General features: G+C 51.2%; 2 long non-coding RNA genes and 1 pseudogene across 3 annotated transcripts; 1 reads left to right on the forward strand and 2 right to left on the reverse strand.

The window, feature by feature from the left end:
* LOC119567715 overlaps nt 1-11,840 on the reverse strand; it is a 24,783-nt pseudogene extending 12,943 nt beyond the window's left edge.
* Nucleotides 11,674-21,591, forward strand: LOC119567747. Of its 2 annotated transcripts, none has more exons than XR_006285907.1 (3): nt 11,674-11,819; nt 17,144-18,813; nt 18,900-19,106. It is a non-coding gene; the product is annotated as an uncharacterized LOC119567747 (long non-coding RNA). The 2 variants fall into 2 exon arrangements; XR_005227744.2 differs by lacking the exon at nt 18,900-19,106 and adding an exon at nt 21,463-21,591 and having other exon boundaries at nt 11,682-11,819; nt 17,144-17,322.
* LOC119567764 lies at nt 21,222-21,878 on the reverse strand. Its single transcript, XR_005227766.2, has 2 exons — nt 21,827-21,878; nt 21,222-21,372 (listed from the first exon to the last, which is right to left on the reverse strand). It is a non-coding gene; the product is annotated as an uncharacterized LOC119567764 (long non-coding RNA).
* Nucleotides 21,879-23,425: the final 1,547 nt, after the last annotated feature.

Consider the following 23,425-nt stretch of genomic DNA (forward strand, 5'->3'; position numbering starts at 1 on the left):
AAAGAGACCTTGGAAGAGACTAGCTGCAGAGTTATGTGAATTCAGGGGACATCTTTACCTGGTAGTCGTGGACTATTTTTCCAGATATATAGAAAGAGTGTACTTGAAAGACATAATAGACCAGAGTGTTATAGAGCAACTGAAGTGCACTTTTGGGCATTTCAGGGTTCCAGAAGAACTTGTGACAGAGCATGGACCATAATTCACTGACGTAGAATTTAATTTATCCAAACAAAATATGATCTTCCTCATATTACGAGAAGCCCATATTACTCACAAGCGAATGGAGAGCCTGCGAGAGCTGCACAGACAGTGAAGAATATCCTTCAACAGGAAGATCCATTCTTTGCTCTACTGAGTTATAGATCAACACCAATCGCAGCTACTGGATATAGTGCAGCACAACTCCTGATGGGAAGACAACTCCTAGCTACCCTCCCAGCTTTGGAAAAGAATCTATCTCCAAAGTTGCCAGACAAGTAGAGAATAGGCAAATCGAATAAAAAGGGAAAAAAAATTTACGAACACTTTTACAACAGACATCACTTAGAAAACTACCAGGCCTAGAACCCGGTGACCATGTTTGTGTCAAACTGGATGGAGAAAAAGAATGGAATATTCCAGGTGTTGTAAAGAAAAAGAATTCTACACCCAGGTTGTATGTGATCAAGACCAAGAGAGGAGAGTTCAACAGAAACTGTCAACATCTACAATTTGTTCCTCAGAAAGAACAATCAACCGAGCAAACTCTGCAGATGATGGATGCAGAACAAGAAGATGACTCAAGGATTCCAGACTGACCATAGTCAGTCGTTGGAACTAATGGACAGCCAGATGACCAAGCTGTTACCTGTTCGGGTTGTGTAATTAAAAGACCAGCACCATTCAGAGACACCTAACAGACTGATCTGCACTGAACTTCAAAGACAGTGAGATAATGTAAATATTATAAATGGTCGGAATGTAGAACTTAACGGGGGAGATGAAATAGAACGCTAAACTGTATTATGCTGTTCAACCACTAGGTAGCGCTGGGTGTAAAATACCATCTTTAAGCTGACCTCAGACATACTTGGTGGAAAATTCAAGAATTTTGTGATGAACACATCTGGTGTGTATCTGGCTGAGAGGGAAGCTCCGTAGCCAGCCCATATCTGCGACAGGACCATCACACCAATGATGAAAGCCCAGTGTTATTGACTACCTCTGCTATGGCCAAAGAGCTGTTCTGAACTATGACACGCTGAAGACTATGGGGGATTTTACCCCTGACATGAGCTACATAGAAAGTTGAGGAATCAAACTCCTGGTCTCTTCACACTTGGGTGACGAGAAGAAAATTATCGCCAAGGGCCTTGCAGATTTCCTTGTGGCAGCAGGGCAGGAAGTACCCCCCACCCCACCCCAGCTGCGGAACATCACCAAGTATCAGCCCTGGTCAAGCCTACCTTTGAATACAGGTTGGCTCTGGGGGTGAGGGGAAATGTATGAAGAGGGCTGGCCCTTTTATGGGAGTTAGGGACCAGACTACCTGTGAGAGGCTCCTGTAAGGGAGAATGAGACAACCCAGACCGACATGGAAGGAATTAAATCCCTATGTGGCTAGTTGGCAGCTAAGTAGCTAATGAGCCTGAAAAAGGGTTACCGGGGCTCAGGTGAAGGAATCCTAGGGACAGGAAGCTGCCGAGAAGAGGAGCTCCCAGGAGAGCTCACCAGAGCAAGGAGCCTGGAAGGAGTGCTTCCAGAGCAGTGGTCCCCAAACTGTGGGTCGTGCCCCCCTAGAGGGTGTGGAGGAACATTTGGGGGCATGGCAGAGCATGGACCAGCCCCCATGGGTGGCAGGAAGGGAACGCAAACCAGCCTTACTCTGCCCCCAGCTCCACTCTGGCCCCACCCTAAGCCCCAGCTGCAGCTCCGGCCCCAGCCTCAGCCACCGACTCCTGGTCCTTCTCCAGGCTGCGACCCCAGCTGCAGCTCCAGCCCAACCGTGGTTCCGCCCCCGGCCAAAGCCCCCAGCTCCTGGCCCCAACTGCAGCCCCAGTTTCAGCTCAGGCTGCACCAGCGGCTTCGCTCCCAGCTGAGGCCTGTGGCTCCCAGCCTCAACAGCGGGTCCACTTACAGACACAGCCCCAACTCCTAGCCCCAATTGCAGCCCTGTTCCTGGCCCAGATCCCGACCGAAGCTCCCGGGGTGGGGGCACAAACCAGGTAAGGGAGGACATGACCAAAAACGTTTGGGAACCACTGTCCTAGACAGAGGAGCTCCCCTAACGGGGAGGCACTGCCAGAGATGACAATGACAGCAGCAGCTGGAGAAGGACAGAGCCCTGGAGAGCTGCCCCCGGCTGGAGAAAGTGGATGCAGGGAATAAAGGCACAGTCTGAAATGACCCCAGCTCCAGGAAGGAGGGCTGGAGTCATGTGATTCCACAATGGAAACTAATCCAAGCCCAGCTCCGGGAAGGAGGACTGAGGACTCCTGACTTGAGGACAGTGAGGAGCTTGAGTGAGAGCTGGAGGCTGGAGCAGAGTGAAGGAAAAGATTTATTTTGGGGTTTACTTGGACTCAGAGCGGACCCCAGGAGGGGACTTTTCTCTCAGATCTTTTGGATTGTGAGGTGTAATTTAAGAAGTGCTGAAGAGGGTAAACTGACGCAAGATGCTTGCCAAGACACCCTGAAATGACTGAGGGTGGTACCTGAGGGGGCCACCCCACGATGAGTCTACAAAACTGGAACCTATTTAACAGAACTGCTGCCCCTTCCCCATGCAGACAGAGCCTCGCTCTCTTCAGTCTGTCTGGGTGGGCCCCTCACCACAGCATCTGACCCCAGCAGAGCCTGCATCACAGAGTGGAAATCTGGAACGAACACAGCACAGGGTTTTGGGCCACCCACCTGGCATCCAGTGTCTCTGTCCCAGCTCCCAGGCTGCTCCCGCTCCCCCACAGCCTCCAGCTCCCCCCAACCTCAGGCTGCCTCTGCCCTGCCCTGTTCCCTGGTGGGTGACCCAGGGTCCAGCATGGTGCCATCAGGGTCACTACAATACTGTCTACCACACCCAGAAGACAGGCACAGGATGGGCTCAGGGAGCGGCTGGCCCCACAATGGGAACCCCACTCCCCCTCCCCCAGTGTTTGCTGCTGCCCTTGCTGGGCCTTGTCTGCACTCAGACCAGGAGCCCTGTGGGGCTGGCAGCCCCTTGTTCTGTCTCTGCAGTGCCTGGCTCACTCGTGGGCACCATATCAATAATAACACTCACTGCCCAGCCCCGAAAGGGCTGCATGACAGCGCGGGGCCTTCCCCATTGCACACGGGGACCCTGGGGCGCAGGGAGCCCTGGTTACTCTGCCCCACACATTCACCCAGCAACTCCCCCGAGCTGCCGGACCCGGGTCCCTGGGGTCAGAGCGCGGGCAGTCGAGTGGCACTGACCGGCCGGGGCTGCTGGGGTGGGTGGCAGGAAAGGGTTAATCCCAGCGCGGTGGCACGTTGCTGCCCGGCCCTGGCTGGTCTCTGCCCTCTGGGTGCAGCACAGGGCGTGTGTCTCTGAGCAGGTCCCTGCCCACTCGCCCGGCCACTTGCCCCAGACACAGAGAACCCAGGTGCCGAGGGAGGAGCAGCCCCAGCAGCGCCGCATTGGCCCTGGCACGGGCTGAGCCTGCGAGCGCAGCACCAGAGGCCGCGGCAGAGGGGGGGGCTCAGCCATTGAGAGCTGCAGGGTCTTCCCTTCCCCGCAGGGGAGGGGTCAGCGCTGGGACAACAGGCTGGGCTGGGCCAGGGGCTAGGAGCTCTGGCAGCCAGCGCGGTGCCAGCACCAAGGGCCCTGCTGGAGACCCTGGGCCTGGCCAGCCGGGAGCAGCCAGCGAGTGACTCAGGGCCTGGGGCCCTGCCCAGGACGGGGTTTCTGGGGGGGGTGACAGGAGGCTCCCCAGGGGCTGAGGATCCCCTAGAAGGAGGCACGGAGGTGACTGGCTCAGGATCCCGACAGGCTCAGGGGCCAGGGCTGTGGAATGGCCCAGAGCCCAGCCGTGTTCAGGGTCCGGTGGGCACAGACTGTGCTGGGCTGGGGGCAGCGACGGGGGAGGGGAGCAGGGATGTGCTGGCTCCAGCCAGCCACAGAGAGGAAGCTGCTTCCCCCACAGCCTGGGGTTCCTGCTCCCCGGAGCCCTGAGATCCTGGCCCTGCAGCCGGCACCCACTGCGCAGCCTCCATCAGCCGGGACAGACACACCCAGCTTGGCCCCTTCCACTGCCCCCTGCTGGGGGTGGGGGGGAAGAGAGGAGGGCGGGGGTAGGATGAAAGGGCCAGTTCAGCAATCACAGACCGAGCTCACTGAACCTTCCCACTCCCCCTCTCCTCGGCCTTAGTTTCTTCTCTGTCCCTCTTCGCCATCAGGTTTGTGCCTTTCTACCCGGTCTCCGCGCTGGAATTGTGGGGAGGGGTTTGGATGGGGGCAGCTCACGCTCAGACACTGTGACAGGATCACACTCTTGTGTGAGAGTCTCACTCACTGAGCAGCAAACCACTGACCCAACCTCACACTGGGCTGTGCTCAGAGCAGACAAGGGGCCCGTAGGATTCAGTTTGTTACCCAGTAACACACGGCCCAGGTCAGACCGCAGCAGCCAGACCGGCCCCTCCTCCAGCTCAGAAACCTCGGCCAGCCTTGGCTAATGGGGGCTGGGGCAGTGCTGAGTGGTGGCCACACAACGCAGCCCTCACATGTCCCAGGAGAGAGGCACAGACACATCATCCGTTACCAGTCTGTGCAGCTCCCAGCACAATGGGCCCAGTCCAGGCCTCACAGCACCTGGCTCAGGGACACCCATTAACGCAGCCACAGAGGGGTCAGGATGTCACAGTGATGGGGCCTGGTCAGACACCTGGGCAAGTACCAGCAGGTGGCTGTAAGTAGCAGGTAACCTGCCCAGCACTCAGCGCATCAGCCTCCAGCTCTCACACAGCTCCAAGCCTGTCAGCTGGGTGCAAGTGTGTCCTGGGGTCCCAGGCTCTGTCCAGATCCCCAGGCACAATACAGCTGAATGTCCCAGGAGACACCACTCACCTCTGAATCTCTCCAGTGCTTCCCTCATGTCAAGGGAAATTTTATACACGTTCTTCAGGTCAGTAGAAACAGCTTCTGGTTCCTGGAGTTTCACATTCTCACTCCTATGAAGAAAATGTCTCATCATCACTCAGCTGCTCTGTACACTCGTCATCCCAGAACCACCACCAAGAATATAAGAGCAATGACAATAGGAAACACACCTGCTCAATGTGCTTTTCACATCCTGAAAGGAAAAAGAGAATCAATGTCCTGTATTAACACAATGTGCATAAAACTGTATGAGTCTCACTCTGGGCATCAAACTTTCTTCTAGAAAATAGATCAACCCTCCCAGGCTTCACTGTTTTGAACACTTGTTTCATATATATAGAGGACACAGGAATTTAGCTAAAGGGTTCTCCCTTCTAGGGACACAACCCATCAGTATCTTTGTTTATCGACTGTGTTGGGTCCAATGTTCTGGAGTCAGAGCAGGGATGGGTTCAGCTCAGTATCATTTTTCTATCATCCATCTAATCTCCCATGGCCTCACTGGATCTCCATGAGGAGAATTCCCCTCTAACATGAACTGCGATATTTGGGAACTGATGGAGCCCTTAGCCTCATGTTCTGTTTGTCAGTAAACCACAGAACACATTGACTCTAATTGTTGGAATCCAGACCCATGGATCTGAGTTATAATTCTGGATGGGTGGAGAATTTTGATGCCATCTCACCTTCAGCAGCTCCGTAACCGGTTGCTGACATTTGTCCTCTATCTCTGTGATCAGCTGCTGCAGAGAGGAGCTTTGCCGGGAGAGTTTGGTGACATTTTCCTGTAGTCTCTGCAGAGTCTCCCTCTCCTCCTCCTCCAGGCTCTGCAGAAGCAGCTGCTCCTCCTCTCTCAGCAGTGTGTGCAGTTTGTTAAATTCACCTGCAATCATCTCTCTCTTATTCTTCACTTTCCCCTTGAGATAGAAAAATAGGAAAGGCACAGAGAAAACGTGAGCCAGATATTGAGTTACACAGACTGGGCCTCTGTTCATGAAACAGGGGATATTAGATCAGTATCCGTTTGGAAGGGAATTTACTTCACATCGCCAGTTCCGTAGTGGGGTTGTCTCGGGTGCTTTGTAAAGATGCAGTATGTTATTGCAGGTGGCATGGGATGGACAAAGTGGAGTGGGGAGAAACTGAGGGGACAGTAAAGATTTACAGGGGGCTATACAGGGCGTCCGTGGGGGGATTTGGTTGCCAAGTGCTGGGCACTCAGACACCCCAGGGACCCATCACAGCAGGATGTGGGCAATGCTCCTTCTTTGACAACCAGCTCCCAGGGCTGCAATGTTCATGACCTAGGGCTGGTGCTAATAGTCCTTTGGGTGCCATCCTGGGGCTCACATGGGTGTTGGGCGCCCAGGGCATTGTCAGGGCTGGCTTTGGCCTCACCGAGCCTGGCTGAGTGCCCATGCCCATGGGCCCAGTGCCCCTGGGATCGCAATCTTTAGGGAGCCCTCCAGGCTCACAGAGTAGCAGGTTGCTGATGCCAGATGTGTCCCCACCTGGTCTCTGAAGGGAGCTGTGGGAACGATGCTGAGCCGGTGCTGATCCTGGCACGGGGAGGGGCTGGCTGCTCTGCACTGGCCTCTCTAGCTCCCCTGCAGCTCAGCCCAGAGCTGCTGGGTGACCCTGGGGTGAGCCTGCCCTCCAGTGTGACTTGGGCCACAGTGATGTTGGGAAAAGTCCCTCTTACTCTCCCTGAGATGCCAAAAGGGCCAGGGGCTTCAGCAGCTTCCCCAGCCCCTGCCCCCTGCCCCCAGAGCCCTCCTCCCTGAAACCCAAGTATGTGCGCCCCCAGCCCTTCCCCCCACCAGCCTGTGCCCTGTGCTGACCCCCCTCCCCTTCCCTGTGCAGGGCTCTAACCCGTCTGTCTGTCCGGCTCACCTATGTGGTGGGGGCGGGCCGTGCTCAGTGTCTGAAGAGGCAGCTGCTTGAGCGCTGTAACGTCCACCTCGTACCTCTGCCCCGGCTGACCTGAGCCCCCAGGGCAGCCCTCCAGCACCCCTGGGCCCATCTGCCAATGGGCTTTGGACACCGACCCATCCCCCAGACCAACCCCCACCCCGCCCTTGGGAGCGCGGCAGCCACAGGGCACTCAGACAACTCGGGTACAGCCCTGACAAGCCCCAGCTCCCTCAGGAGCCCCTGTGGGCACCTGCCCAAGGCTTTGTGCATGTGTCCTGGACCCTTCAAAGGGCCGTGGGCTGCAGCCTCCTTCCCCTCCCGCCCCCTGGGAGCTGTTGAGTTACAGCTAATTCGAGTGGTGCAGCGTTACCATATCCCCTAACATCTCCCCCCATCAGACATGGACAACGCATCCTTCATGGGGGCCTGTCACCTCCCGGGCCCTGCTCCCGCCCATGGGGATACTCCCCACCTGGCTCAGGCCCATGACGGCCCCTCTCAGTGGGTGACTGGCCACCCCTGCTGGGCCTCATCTCACAGTCGCTGGGGCTGCAGTTACTCTGCACCGAGTGACACTGATCATTGGGCCGTGACCTCTGGTGCTGTGGGACGTAACTCGCTCTCACTGGACGATAATCAAGGGTTTCAGAACCACCCCAGTGACTGTCCCAAGGTGCAGCTGTCTCCACGGTGCCAGCTGGGAACTTTGCCGAACACATTCAAGACGGCTGTTAATTGCTTTGCACCTAAATCCCTCTTGTCTGAGGAACTGAGCACCAACTGCTTCCGGTGCGGGGAGTGGGAGCTGCTGCGGTTCTGTCCTCTGGAAACGAGCCCACTTCCGCCGGGCTCTAAATACGGCTTCAGATGCAGAACCAGAGGCACCCAGCTCTGAGCATTTCAGCTCTTGTAAATGGCCATTTTTATCTGACTAGTGGGACACCTGCTTCTCCTCTCCTCCCTGCTGCTGGCGTCTTCCTCACACCCCCCACGCTCTCTGCAGGGATTTCAGTGGAAAAGGCAGGTGAACCGGAACAGACATTTTGTCCCATGGGTTCATCACCTGGCTCCAGATGAGCACAGGTAAAGTCACAGTAACAGTAGCAGGTGCCTGGGATGAAGTGGCGACGTGATGGCAAGAGAGGCTGCGAGGTGGCTGAGCGCTGCCTGGCTCTGCTCACTCAGGGGGTGTCCACACTGCAATGAAGGTCTGACAGCACCATGTGTAGACACACCCCAGCTAGCTTTGATCGAGCGAGCTCGGGCACTAGTAGCTATGAAGCCGCAGCAGCATGGGCTGTTCACAACCACCCGGACCCCTGGGTATCTCTCAGGGACTAGCCTGCAGCTAGCTGCTGGAGCCATGTGGATGCACCCTGGAGGCAGATTTTCCACAGAGCTCCACACCAACCACTGGGTTTGATGCTCAGAAGAGCTCAGTTCCCAGCGTGCCCCCAGCCCAGCCAGCTGAGTGAATCTGAACCTCACCCATGGGGGCAAATCATCCTCCCAGCTCCCAGCTCCAGTGTCTGGCCCAGGCACTGAGCAGATTCATTGCAGGGACTGTGGGAGCAGGGCGAGAAGGAACAATCTGTTTCCTCCAGGCTGCAGAGAAGCTGCAGAGCTTTGTCATGGAGGCCACTGAAAACCGATGGCTGGAGCAGCCGACACACCCTCCCCATCTGCAGGAGGGAAACAGGATCCATGGAATAGTGAAAACACTGCACCCAGTATGGAGAATTTGCCCCATCCGAGATCTCAGGGGTGAGTCTGCACCACTGTACAAGGGCCAGGAACTGCCCCTCCTCCTCCGCCTACAGGAGCTGCTGCGCTGAGATCCCCACCAGAGACACAGCCTGATGCTGCCAGCACCCTGGATGGCAGGTACCACAGGCCAGGGGAGGCTGAGCCTCCCCAAACAGGATGCCGCGCCCCTCCCTTTGGAGGCAGGCTGCAGACCTGCCGCCTTTGGAGTGCTGCCTGAGCTCCGCCTGGAGTCCTCGCTCCCGCTCTTCCCCCGAACCCCGCAGCACCCACCGCTTGCAGCCATCAGCTGTGTGGGGGGCTCCGCCACTTGCTCCTCTCTGCCCCTCCCCTGTCACACGCCCTTAAGGCAGGAGGGGGCAGAAAGGAGCAAGTGGCAGGCGAGGGGGCCTTGGGGGAGGGGGTGGGAGAGAGGAGAGAGCTGGAACGGTGAGCGGGGAGCCACTGGGGAGTGGTCTGAGCGGGTGTGGGGCATGGGGCAGAGCAGGAGTGGAGTGTGGGCGAGGCCTCGGGGAGAGGAGGCCAAATGGGAGTGGGCAGGGTGATGATCTGGGCGGCGGGGAGGTTCCGGCACTCATGCCCGGCCTCCCCAAATGCCAGAGGCATGAGCCCCCCATGGCCAGCACCAAGTCTGTGCAACGGAGCAAACAACCAGAGCAGGTTCATAACGTCATCCTGGAGCTTTTCGGTCCCAGCATTCCTGGGAACGCTGCAGGGGAAAGGGCTCAGGGAGGAATAAACCCGTACACCCACCTGCCACTCTGTGGTTTTCTTCTTTTCTTTAGACATCAGAGCCAGGGCCTCTTCCAGCTCCTTCCTCAGAGGGCCCAGGGCTCCCTGGAGTTTCACCTGCAGGGGCATCGTGTGCGAGAAACAGCCATTACTCTGCCTGTCCGATGGGTGGACAGTACTATCCATATTGGCATTTCATACATAAACAGTAAAATACCCTGGAAGGAGACTCGGCTCTGCCAGCCCCAAAGGTCTCATGGGAGCAGAGAGGCCAGTCTCAGACTGGGGGCTCTGCTTCGTGCAGACACTCAGGACTTCTCAAGTCCTGTGTTTTAGCTAAAGTTTCCCATCCCTGAGCACAGGCCACAGGGAAAAAGCGGGGAAGGTTCTGAACGATCTCTCCTGCCAGTGGGAGTGAAGAAGTTGGGACAGCACCTCGCTCCACTGTACCCCAGACCCAGGACAGGAACAAGACCCCACTGTGCTCTCGTCTGTCCAGGCGCCCATGTGGCCTCCCTCAGGCAGCAGCTGAGCACCTGAGCCAGTGCAGTCCCGTTAACTGAACAAGGTGAAGCTGTGATGTGGCTGGAGTCAGGGAGGAACAGGGAACACACTCGGTCTGGGGGAATGGGCCACCCATAATTATAACTGCTCCAGACCATAGGCGCCGACTCTGTGGGTGCTCCGGGGCTGGACCACCCACGGAGAAAAATTGGGGGGTGCAGGCAGCTCTCCACCCCCCGCCCAGCTCACCTCCGACTCCTCTTCTGCCTCCTTCGCAAGCGTGCCTGCTTTCCCCCCCCCCAACTCCCAGCAGCGCGAAACAGCTGTTTGTCACAACTGGGAGGGAGGGGGGAAGGAGGGGGAACGCAGCACACTCAGGGGAGGAGGCGGGGCTGGGATTTGGGGAAGGGGTCCAATAGCGGCAGGGATGGGGTGGAGTTGGGGCGGGGCCAGGGGACGCGAGCACCCACCAGCGCTGGAGAAAGTTGGCACCTATGCTCAGAGCTGCAATAACCCAGGGCTCTCTTCCCCTTTGACAGCAGGTGATTCATTCACACAGAAGAGCAACGTGCTCCTGCCCTGTCAGCCCCGCTCTGTGCCACACCCCAGCAGCCCCGCAGAGCTCCCTCCTGAGCCCCTGCCAGAGATCTCCCCATTTCACTCTCTCTCTTTTCTCTGAGCCCTCGAGTTCTCTCCTCCTCTCTGCCCAAGGGCCCAGGGCTGCTGCTGCTGCTCAGAGATCCTGGGGCTGCTTGGCTGACACCCCTACAGTGCTGCTGCAGGGAAGCAGTGAGGGAGGGAGCCAGCAGGGGGCAGTGAGAGACATGGGGTGGAAAAGCAGCCTTTGCATCTAGCAAAACAGCTTCATAAATGAGCAGAGATCAGAAGGGAGGGCGGGGAAGAAGAGGGCCAAGTGTGGCTTGATTCTTTGAAGCTCCACCCACAAAATAAGCTCCGCCCATGTGAATCACCAAAAGGAGACACCATGATCTGTTCATAGTCCCCTTCTTTCAGCAGTGGAAGCTGGGTTTGAAAAGCATTCAGAATGTCAGAGAAAAGTTTCCCACAGCAGATATCTTTTAAGACTTGATATTCTGATTCTGTGGCCACACTGCCAGATCATTCATTTTTTTTTATAGCATCTCCCGTACAGTGACGGCTTTACAGAGCTGAGTGACAGGCAATTTTCAGTGAAATCAGCCTGTAATTAAAATCCAAAGTTATTACCCATTAAACTTGACAGCAATTCCCTACCTTGTACTCCTGGGCAGCCTCTTCTATGGGAACCACCGTGTGAGCTCTGTGAGCCCGGGACAGATGGCAAACCACACAGACAGAAGTTTGATCCTCTTCACAAAACAGTTTCAGAGTCTCCTGGTGTTCCCCACACACCCTCTCTCCTCCTGCCCCCTTCGCTGCCTGTAAACTCAGCCGCTTGGCGATTTCTACGACATTTGCCAGCTGCCTGTTGGGCCTGAGGTTTCCCTGTTGCACAGTTTCTCTGCACTGAGGGCAGGAGGCGGCTGTGTCGGGTCCCTCCCAGCACTGGGCGATGCAGGCTCGGCAGAAATTGTGCCCACAGTCTATAGTCACTGGGTCCTTAAAATACTCCAGACAGATGGGGCATGTAGCTTCCTCCTGGAGACTTTCCACAGGGTTGTCGGTGGCCATGGCTCCCTCCGGGCAGTGGAACAGGGTAAGTTTCACTTTCCTGAGCTCAGAGATATGCCCCGCCTGCAGCAGCAATTGGGTGTTTCCCTTCCTGGAACTGATTCAGGCTGTTTGCTGAGCTGGAGCCAGATCACAGGTAACATTTCAGCCCTGGAAGCTTTGGTGAGAAATGTCCCAATAAGGCTCCAATCCTGCAATCAGCCCCCTCTGCTGGTGTGTGTTGGGGGGGGGGGGGGGGGGAAGGGCAGGGGTAAACTCCTTTAAGGCCCTGCCAAAATGCTGGCTATAGCCTGCTCTCTGGCCAGGAGGCCAGGGCTAGAGACACAGGTATTCAGCAGAGATCCCAGCAGCAAGCCCTAACAAGGGCTGGCTCAGAGGAGCATGCTGAGCTAAGTGGTGACAGCTGGGCTGAGGCACCAGAGGGCTATAAAAGCCCTGGGCAAACCTCAGTGAGGAGACTAGCCCCAGAGAAGACAGGAGAGCAGCATCGCTGTCTCCTTACCAAGGAAGGAAGCCTCAAAGGCTAGGAGACCCTGGGGAGGGTCTGTGGGGCACTAGCTGTTGGGGGATCTGGGAACTGCATGAACCCTGTAAATAAAGACACTTGGGTGAACCAGCAAAAGAAGGCATAGAGGACTATTATACTAGCCTAAGCACAGGCTCAAGAGGGAGAAAACCTGCATTGACCCTGTGACAGCGGGATCACTGGGGATTCACATGGAGATCAGCATCCCTCTGTCCTGATGAGCTTACAGAATTGCATGTCTAAGGAGTGATACTTAGGCTTGGCAGAATTCATTTGACTTAATATGTAATTTTGACAGATAAGATTAATATTTATTTGTAAGGGTTTTTTTGGTATTTATCTATTTAAACTTTCAATGTTTGTTTTTATCAATATTATTGTTCACGGTTGTGGGAAATTGGGGGGGATGTTCAGACAATATTTTTGTCAGACAATAATTAGTTTGACAGTAGACACAGCTTGAAAAAATTAAAAAGTGTAACTGTTAAAACACAAATTGTCAACATCACATGTCAAAACATATGAAGTAAATCTCCTTAAATCAAACTCTAGTAAGTTCTCAAGCAGCATTTTCCTTACTGTGCCTATTTGAAAATTTCACTTATCAATGGAAATGTTTCTCCATGGTTTGTGTGTACAGTGAAATCAACATTTACTGACATCTACTGATAACATCTAATCCTTCCAAGTCTAGGGATATTCAATTCACAGGCCAAAAACTTGGTTAAGCTGGAATCAATGTTTCAAAGGCCTGATTCTGACATACGCTAAGGCAACTCAGCCTCAGTGTAAAGGAGACGCAGTGTCAAAAGTGTTGCCAGCATTCATGATATTATAACGAGTCTAATGAACATAAGAACGGCCAGACTGGGTCAGTCCAATAGTCCATCTAGCCCAGTATCCTGTCTTCTGACAGTGGCCAATGCCAGGTGCTTCAGAGGGAATGAACAGAACAGGTGATCATCTAGTGATCCATCCCCGTCACTCATTCCCAACTTCTGGCAAACAGAGGCTAGGGACACTTCAGAGCATGGTTTTGCCGGCTATTTGGTGTGTTGGTTAAAGCCCCAGCTCCTGGAAGCATGTGATGAGGTGAGACTCTTGGCCTTTGTTTCCTAAACAAAGGAAGTTTCTAGCTTTCTTGATTGCAGAGAAAAACTTAACAATGTTTTCTGAATGCAACCTAAAAGTCTGAGAAGCCAGACAGCAAACAGAAAGAACCCAACATTATTAACTATTATTTTGAAGTCTCATGGTTTTTAAGGCAATCTCATCATTGCAGGAGTTCTAATGATTTTTAAAAGTTTGCAGTTGGCAGTACTGGGAGAAATCAGGCCTTAAATGTAATGCCATCATTTATCTAAAACAGCACAGTCAATGGAAAGGGAAACAGAGAGGGCAAGGTGTGGGAATGCACATAGGGCCAGGCTGTGGGCCAAGCCACAAATGAGCACAGGCCCCCTGGAGTAAGGGTGAAGTAAAGAGAAATTAGAATGTTCATTTTTATATTTAGAGCTTAGAGCCTTTGCTGGAGAAGCCAGGCCTGAAAACACAAACTGATCACTGCCAATACAGTACTACCAGCAGCACGTAATCAAAAATCTTGAGGTTGGCTGAAGAAAACAAGAGGGGTTTTCTTCTAAAAAATTAGATTCTGGAGTGTTTGTTTCTGAGCATTTATGATTCACTCTGGTCACGTTCTCAACTTTTTCTACTCAGCCATGAGAGCAAGAAACTGACCTTTGTTAAAGTGAGAGCTGAGATTGTCATGTAATCACAGGATTCCAGGAACTGGGGCATGAAGAGAAACACCAGCTCGCGAAAGAGTCAGTGAGAAACAAGGAAAGTTTGTAACAACCGTAATGTGATGTTTTTGTGATCTGATGAGACAGGAAACAGCTGCACTTCTAGCAATTGCAGGTCCTTACCTGGCCTCCATCACTGCACTGTCTGAGCACCTCACAAATGCCAATGTGCTTAGTCTCACCACACTACTGTGCAGAGACAGCCAATACCTGCTCATTGTTTTTGGGGGGTGGGGGGAGAAGAGGAGAAAGGGAGGTAGGGTGAGGGGAGTGCCTTCAGCTGATGTTACTAAGCATGCTCAGTCTGTGTGAGCATACTCAATACCAGCCAAGCAGCAAATCTGGGGGACACATGACCCCATGTGCCCCCTGCCCCTGCTGCTGTGAGATAGGGAATGGCTATTTCCCCCATTTTAAAAGAGGGGACATTCAGCCCCAGACAGAATAAATGACTTGCCTGAGTTCACACAGGGCAGGGAAACGAACCTGGGTCTGCTCAGGGTAACTTGGTGCCTTTGCTACTGGGCAAACTTTTTCCTCTGCAGTTAGAACCTGGGAGAAAAGAATAAGGAGACAGATAGACACGCACAGAAACAGAGTTTCTCGGATAATCATCTCACTGGCCCTCCCCCCAGACACTAGGCCAGTCTGTGCAGTCAGGTGCTAATGGTGATGTCACCAGTCCTTGATGTGGTCCTTCAGGGGATCTCTGCTTTCTTTAGTTACCCCAATGAAGGCAGGCGATGGCCCCAGTATCTAATTAGGCCCAGCAGACTGTCAGTACCTTTGCACTGTGTTTCTAGAGACTATCTAGTACAGCAGTGTTACCCCTTTGCTGTTCAAAGTCTTTCTGCCAAGCTAACATTGTCTAAGCTCTCGCCTTTTATAGCAGGCCTTCCTTCCCTTATTGGTTGCAGCTGTGGGTGCCTGCCTCTGTGATTGGCAGTTGAGGCAGCTGCCCCTGGTTCACCCTCCCCCCCTTTCTGATACCACCTCTGCTGCTGCTCCCTTTCCTGCCCCATTTACTGCTAGGGGCTTTTCCACACTTGCCCCAGCTGCCTGCCTCCCCTGCTTACTCGCCCGGGGTATTGGAGCAGCAGGGGGGTGCACTTTTCCTTTTCTCCTTTGGCTTTGCCCTCATTCCTTGAGCTGCATTAGGCCAGTGGGCTCCTTTCCCCTCTGCCTTGCCCCCTGTCCTGCCCTTGCAGCTGTTTGTCCCCTTTCCCTTTGCTGCCTGCCCCGCCCGCTCCCCTTCTAGCCACACTGTTGGCTCCATTTTGCCCTGCTCTGTTTTTTGCGGGGTCTCTTTCTTGGTCCTTGGTTAGTTTGCTTGCCCTGCCCTTGTCCCACGGTGCAGGTGTTGTTGCCAGCACCATTCCCCCTTTTTCAGTTTGGTTGCCCTTGAGCCCACCCTGTTTTCTGTTCCCTGCCTGTGGCATACTTGTCCCTGTCCCCCCCTTCATTCCGCTCCCTTGCTGTTTGCCCCCCCCATTTACCCTTTTTGCCTGCGTGCCCCCATTCCTTTTGTAGGCGCTTAGAATTTCCCTCCCTGCTTCAGTTATTCCTCTCACGGATCAGGTTTCAGAGTAACAGCCGTGTTAGTCTGTATTCGCAAAAAGAAAAGGAGGACTTGTGGCACCTTAGAGACTAACCAATTTATTTGAGCATAAGCTTTCGGAGGCTCCCGTCCCCCCCTTAGTGCAGCCAGGGGAGCTGGTTTCTTCCTCCTTGAGCTGGGCGTTGTGTTCCTTGTTTCCTGTGTCCCTTTCTGTGGGTGCCTCCCCCCGCCCTGCTTTCAGCCGAGCAACGGGGGTGTGGTCGCCGTTTCCCCCTCTTGCCCTCCATTCCCTTTGTTCCCTTCCCGAGTGGCTGTCCCGAGCCTCCCTTCCTGGGGTGGGAGATTCAGGGGGTGGGACGTCCCTGGAGGCCCCTGCTGTTCCCTCTCAGTCTCCCTTCCCACCCTCCCTCGCGCTGGCTGCCTCGACCGCCGCCACCGGCTCAACTGCCATCGCGACCACTGAAGCCCGACGATGGCGGCGGCCACGGATTCTGCTGCTGCTCCCTTGGCCGCTGGGCAGGGCTGGGGGAGGAAGAAGAGCAGGTCCCCGCCCAGAAGGCGAAACCTCCCGTGGGGGTGGTCCCCTCTCCTGCTGCGGCCCTGCTGACCGCCGTGGCCCCCATTGTCCCCGACCCATGGTTCCCTCCACCGTCCCTGGAGATGCTGATCCGTTGGCTCCCAGGGTGCACGCCCAGGTAGCTGCGACCCCTCTGCTCGCTGCCTTGCTGTCTGCTCCAGCCGCCTCTGCCCAACGGCGCTTATGTCCGTGTAACTTACGTCAGTCAGGGGGTTGTCTATTCGCACCCCTGAGCAACATAAATTCTGCCGACTTCAGCTGTCGTGTGGACACAGCCTCAGGCACTTATCTTTGGGAGAGGAGCAGGGTTTAGGATACGCCCCTGTTGTTAGCATCTCCCATTGGCTAGTTTAGATGGCTCCCCACCTAGGGTGCTGGCTCTTGTGGGTGGCATTGTAAGGCACCTGCCTGTCTCCATTCATCGTGGGGGGAGACTAGGCATCTAAGTCAAGCTGTGGGGGTTGCAGTGTTTTTCTTGTGGTGTTCTAGGCACCTAAAAATTAGGAGCAGGTGATGCTCAGCATTGTAACACCTAAGTCCCTTCATGGATCCCACCCCCAGTCATTTACATTAGAAGCTCACAGAAAGCAAAGACCCAGACCTGGCCAAAGGCGGGGTGTCTCCTTTTTCTCCCTTTAGATCCCATCTTTTAGCTCATGGCCACCCTAGGAGAAGGGGTGGGTTTTTTTTCAATGCAGTAGCAAACACAAGGCAGTGATCTCATTAAACAGTCCCTGGGGACATGAGGCAAGTGATGCTTTCACCTCAGTGTAGCTACTGAAGGTGATCGTTCACCCTCCCAAACACCCCTCAACCCACAGAATTTTTCTTGACCAGTTACACTGAGGTGAAACCACCACTTGCCTTGTCTACACCCAGATTATACAATGAGAGAGAAAAACCTGCATCCTAGTGTAGACAAATCCCCAGAGACAGTCTCAGCAAATGCTGATGGGCAGAAGAAATGCAAACAACATATTTCATATCTCTTTAGCCACCATTGAATAAATTCAACACCTCTGGAAACGAAGAGGAGAGTCAGCACCATGCGTTCAGCCCCCTCTCCACTGAGCCCAGCTGAGGAATTCCTGATTGACATGGCTATAGCCTGCACAAGAGAGAGCACAGGCTGGATAGCAGCAAAACCCCAGCTCCCATTCCAGGGACATGCAGGTATTTTTCCTGTTGGTGCTGGGGACACACAACCAACTAGGGAAGCAAATCCCACAACTCTACCCCCAACAATTACAGCTGGAAAATTCAAAAGGGACAAATCAGAATTGTCTTTCATGCTTTATTTACTGTAAATACCCATCAGAGTACAAAGGAGTTGAGAAGCAGCTTCAATAATCACAACAATGGAAAAGAGAGCCACAGGTTTTGGGAACAGTTTCTTTTGTTGCCATTTTAGTGTAATTAAAGTCAAGGAAGTAACATATGAAATTAATGAGTGACAGTCTCAACTTCAGTGAGGCTTTATAAATCTCTGTCCCTCTTGTGTTCCCTTTTCTTCTCCCTTCTCCGTCATACTGTTCATTTTGACTCACCATTTTTCTAGCTCTCATTTCCCATTCCTGTTTATTTCTCTGTGTCTTCCACTCTCCTCTGATCCCTGTCACAACAGATCCTTCCCCTTCATGTTCTCCATTCGTTCCCCTGAGTTTATCCCTTCAGCTCTCATTGCCTTTGGCCATTCCCCTCTTCACAGTGTTTTCCTTTCCTTGGTTTGATACCCCTTTCTCCAGGACTCTGTTTATTTTGTTTTACTTGATCTTTTCCTTTTGTTTTCTCTGTTCCCTCTGGTTCAGCCCAGCCTGCGCCCTCCCCAACCCGTGACACTAGCAGTGTTGCCAACCCCAGAACTTAAAAATCATGAGTCAGAACCCAAAATCATGAAATTGACCCCCCCGCCCCCCCAAAAAACATGAGGGCTCAAAATAATATATAACGTATCCTGGTTTATCTTCTGATTTTTGAACTCTCCCTGCCCATCCCCTGTGTGACAATTACAGTGTTACTGGCTCTCCCATAGTTACAGGGGAAGGTGATTTGGGCCCCTGTGGCAGGAGCTCTAGCTGGGAGACCCCAGTGAGATCTAATCTCACAGATTGGTACAAAATGCTCCCTGCTGCTGCGGAGCTTCCTCCAACCCCCCAAACCCTGATTGAGTCATTCTGTGTCCCGGCCACCCCCACATCTGCCTGTCCCCAGCCCGGCTGTTAGTTCTGCCCCCTGCCCAGCCCCCACATCTGCCCCTCAGAGCCCCTCTGCCCCTCCTGCAGCCCCAGGGGTTCTTCCCCCCTCCCACTCTTGGGGCTGCAGGGAGGGGAAGGAGCTTCCAGGGGTCAAAGAGATGAGGAGCCAGGGGCTGGGTCGATGGGAGTCCTCCAGAGTCATAGCGACTGGGCTGTGTGAGGCTAGAGATGCTAATTTCAGGGTCCCCAGTCTCAGGGACACGGTCTGAGCCAGGATTTGCACACCAGCCAGAGCCAGGGGCGGATTCTCTCCCCAGGGACGGAGCCTGCCTGCTCTGAAATGTCACAGCTTGGACAGCAACAGGCCACACGGTACCAGGATTGAACATGCCCAGAATTTCACTACAAATCCCTGCAAGCTGCATGGAAACTTTTTAAAGACACCATAATAGAGGTTCACTTTAAATATGTACCCCAAATTAAAAAATATAGTAAGAGAACCAAAAAAGAGCCACCATGGCTAAACAACAAAGGGAAGCAGTAAGAGGCAAAAAGGCATCCTTTAAAAAGTGGAAGTTAAATCCTAGTGAGGAAACTAGAAAGGAGCATAAACTCTGGCAGATGAAGTGCAGAAATATAATTAGGGAGGCCAAAAAAGAATTTGGAGAACAGCTAGCCAAAGACTCAAAAAGTAATCGCAATTTTTTCTTAAATGTACATCAGAAGCAGGAAGCCTGCTAAACAACCAGTGCGGCCACTGGATGATCAAGATGCTAAAGGAGCACTCAAGGATGATAAGGCCATTGCAGAGAAACTAAATGAATTTTTTGCATCTGTCTTCACGGCTGAGAATGTGAGGGAAATTCCCAAACTTGAACCATTCTTTTTAGGTGACAAATCTGAGGAACTCTGCCAGATTGAGATGCCATTAGAGGAGGTTTTGGAACAAATTGATAAACTAAACAGTAATAAGTAACCAGGACCAGACGGTACTCACCCAAGTGTTCTTAAGGAATTCAAATGAGAAATTGCAGGACTACTAACTGTAGTCTGCAACCTATCATTTAAATCAGGTTCTGTACCAAATGATTGGAGGATAGATAATGTGATGCCAATTTTTAAAAAGGGCTCCAGAGGTGACCATGGCAATTACAGGCCAGTAAGCCTGACTTCAGTACCAGGCAAACTGGTTGAAAATATAGTAAAGAACAAAATTGTCAGACACATAGATGAATATAATTTGTTGGGGAAGAGTCAACATGGTTTTTGAAAAGGGAAATCATGCTTCACCAATCTACTAGAATTTTTTAAGGGGGTCAACAAGCATGTGGACAAGGGGGGTCCTGTGGATATAGTATATTTAGATTTTCAGAAAGCCTTTGACAAGGTCCCTCACCAAAGGCTCTTAAGGAAAGTAAGCAGTCATGAAATAAGAGCAAAGGTCTTCTCATGGATTGTAACTGGGTAAAAGGGTAGGAATAAATGGTCAGTTTTCAGAATGGAGAGAGGCAAATAGTGGTGTCCCCCACAAGTCTGTACTGGGACTAGTCCTATTCAATATATTCATAAATGATCTGGAAAAAGGGGTAAACAGGGAGGTGGCAAAATTTGCAGATGATACAAAACTACTCAAGATAGTTAAGTCCCAGGCAGACTACGAAGAGCTACAAAAGGATCTCTCAGAACTGGGTGATTGGGCAACAAAATGGCAGATGAAATTCAATGTTGATAAATGCAAAGTAACGCACATTGGAAAACATAATCCCAACTATACACATAAAATGATGGGGTCTAAATTAGCTGTTACCACTCAGGAAAGATCTTGGAGTCATTGTGGATAGTTCTCTGAAAACATTCACTCAATGTGCAGCGGCAGTCAAAAAAAGTGAACAGGATGTTGGGAATCATGAAGAAAGGGATAGATAATAAGAGAGAAAATATCATACCGCCTCTATATAAATCCATGGTACGCCCACATCTTGAATACTGTGTGCAGATGTGGTCGCCCCATCTCAAAAAAGATATATTGGAATTGAAAAAGGTTCAGAAAAGGGCAACAAAAAGGATTAGGGCTATGGAACGGCTGCCACCTGAGGAGAGATTAATGAGACTGGGACTTTTCAGCGTGGAAAAGAGACGACTAAGGGGGGATATGATAGAGGTCTATAAAATCATGACTGGTGTGGATAAAATAAACAAGGAAGTGTTATTTACTCCTTCTCATAACACAAGAACTAGGGGTTACCATATGAAATTAATAGGCAGCAGGTTTAAAATGAACAAAAGGAAGTATTTTTTCACACAATGCACAGTCAACCTGTGGAACTCCTTGCCAGAGGATGTTCTGAAGGCCAAGACTATAACAAAGTTAAAAAAAGAACTAGATAAATTAATTGGAGGATAGGTCCATCAATGGCTATTAGCCAGGATGGGCAGGGATGGTGTCCCTAGCGTCTGTTTGCCGGAAGCTGGGAATGGGCCACAGGGGATGGGTCACTTGACGATTACCTATTCTGTTCATTCCCTCTGGGGCACTTGGCATTGGCCGCTGTCAGAAGACAGGATATTGGGCTAGATGGACCTTTGGTCTGACCCAGTATGGCCGTTCTTATGAATATGCAAATTAAGGCTGAGAGATTGTTATTTCTAATCAATCTCCTTTTAAGGACATCAGACTAGAGGATCTGGTCATCCCTTCTGGACTTAAACTCTGTGACCCTATGACTCTATTGCTTATAAATTTCTCACATTAGCTTCTGCTGTGAAATTCATCCAGTTTAGTCTTTCCCCACATTTATTAAAGTTGCATTACAAAACAAATGCCTATACACACCAAAAAGAATGGTAGCAATAATAAAGGAACAAGCAAACAAAAGATTTCATATTGCATCAATTTAAAAAGTTACATTTGAAAACAAACACCTCCACCACAATTAAACAAACTCCCACATGAGGATCCAAATTGGTACAAAAAGTTTCTTATCAGAGGAAGGATAATGACACTTACTTATTTCTTTATCTCGTTTGGCTAAAAAATAAAAGAGAAATAAATATATATATATTTGTTAGGCATTTCCATTTTCTTATGTTTTATTTCTATTTTTCATCAATATGACAGTGAAGGCTGGGAGAAATCAGCCTCCTCTTCAGGACATCAGAGAAGAGGATCCAGGGGTCCCTTCTGGTCTTTAAGTCTGTAATTCTGTTGCTTCTCAGTTTTTCAAATTAAATTTTAGTGTGAAATCTATCCAATTTAGTGTTTGCCCACATTTTATGAAGCTACACTAAACCCCCAAGCAAAAAATCAATAATAACAAAAAGCAAGCACACAAACAAACCAAAGCAGGTTAAATATTGCAACAGAATTCTAAAAGTTAAATTTAAAAGCAAACAACTCCACAACAATTAAACAAGCTCCCACATGAGGATCCAATTTGGTACCCCCCCAAAAAAATTCTTGTCAGAAGGATAATGACACTTACCAATTTCTATATCTCGTTTACCTAAAAATTAAACTGAAATACACATACTGTTTGTTAGGAGTTTTCCTTTTCTTATATTTTATTTCTCATTATCATCAATATGATAATTAATGCTTAGGAACTATTTCTATTCCATTTCCTCTTTAGGAGGTCAGACTAGATGATCTGCTCGTCCCTTCTGGTTGTAAACTCTGTGATTCTATTAGAATCATAGGACTGAAAGTCTAATCTCCTGCACTCATGGCAGGACTAAGTATTATCTAGACCACCCCGACAGGTGTTTATCTAACCTGCTCCTAAAAATCTCTAATGATGGAGATTCTACATCCTCCCTTGGCAATTTATTCCATTGCTTAACTATCTTCCCTGTTAAGAAATTTTTCCGAATGGCCAAACTAAACCTCCCTTGCTGAAATTTAAGCCCATTACTTCTTGTCCTTCTATCAGAGGTTAATGAGAACAATTTTTCTCTCTCCTCCTTGTAACAACCTTTCAAATACTTGAAAACTGTTATCATGTCCCTCGCTCTTCTCCAGACTAAACAAACCCAATTACTCTATTGCTTACCATTTAATCAAATTAGCTTTTTGTGTGAAATTTATCCAGGTTAGTTTTTCCCCACAATTTATAAAGTTATATCCCTCGCAATGAGAAAAATCATAAAAAAACAAACAAAAAGGTAAGCAAACAAACAAAAACATGTTTAATAAATAAATAAAAAGGGTAAATTTAAAGCAAACAACTCCACAACAATTAAACAATCTGCCTGTGATGGAATACACCAGTTTAAAACCATGCCCTTTGAACTTCATAGGGAGACTTCCACTTTCCATGGCGGGGTGGGGTGGGGAGCTATGACCTTTGGTGGAAAAGTCCAAGCCCTAGTGGTGGGGGGGAGAGAATCAGACAACAATAATTTAATGACAGTAAATCCTGAGACTCAAAAAAAAAAAAAAAAGCTTTATAACCGCTAAAACACACATTACAAGATCACATGCCAAAATACACAAAGGAAGTATCCTTAAACAAAACTCCAATAAGTTCTCAAGCAACTTCCTTCTTTCTTTGCCTGTCTGCAAATTTCCATTATTGATGGAAATATTTTTTCCATCAGTTTGTGTGTGTCCGGTGAAATCGACCTTGACTGATAAAGATCTAATCCTTCCAAGCCTCTGTACTGGGTATTCCAGTCTCAATCTCAGCAAGGCCAACTCCGTACTACTCCCCCGTTTACACATCCAAGGCTCTCATTAGTAAGGCTAAGATTTTGTCAGTCATTTTTAGTAAAAGTTAGGGATAGGTCACGGGCTTCACGGGCTTCCATGACTTTTTGCTTATTGCCCGTGACCTCTCGGTGACTTTTACTAAAAATAACGATGTCACCATGGGAAGTGGGGGTCCAGCACACATGGCTGCTATTGCTCCAGGGTCCCCCGCCGCCGGATGCTGGGAGCTCTGGGGCCCCCACTGGCTGGCAGCTCCAGCCCGGCCGCCCCAGGCTGAAGCGGAAAAGGTCACAGAGGTCTCTGGAAGAAGTCATGGATTCCGTGACATCACGTCGCCTTAACTCCATAGTCCACAACAACAAAAGCCGGCAGA

Source organism: Chelonia mydas, chromosome 14 (genome assembly GCF_015237465.2).
Source record: "Chelonia mydas isolate rCheMyd1 chromosome 14, rCheMyd1.pri.v2, whole genome shotgun sequence".
Classification (NCBI taxonomy): Eukaryota; Metazoa; Chordata; order Testudines; family Cheloniidae; genus Chelonia; species Chelonia mydas.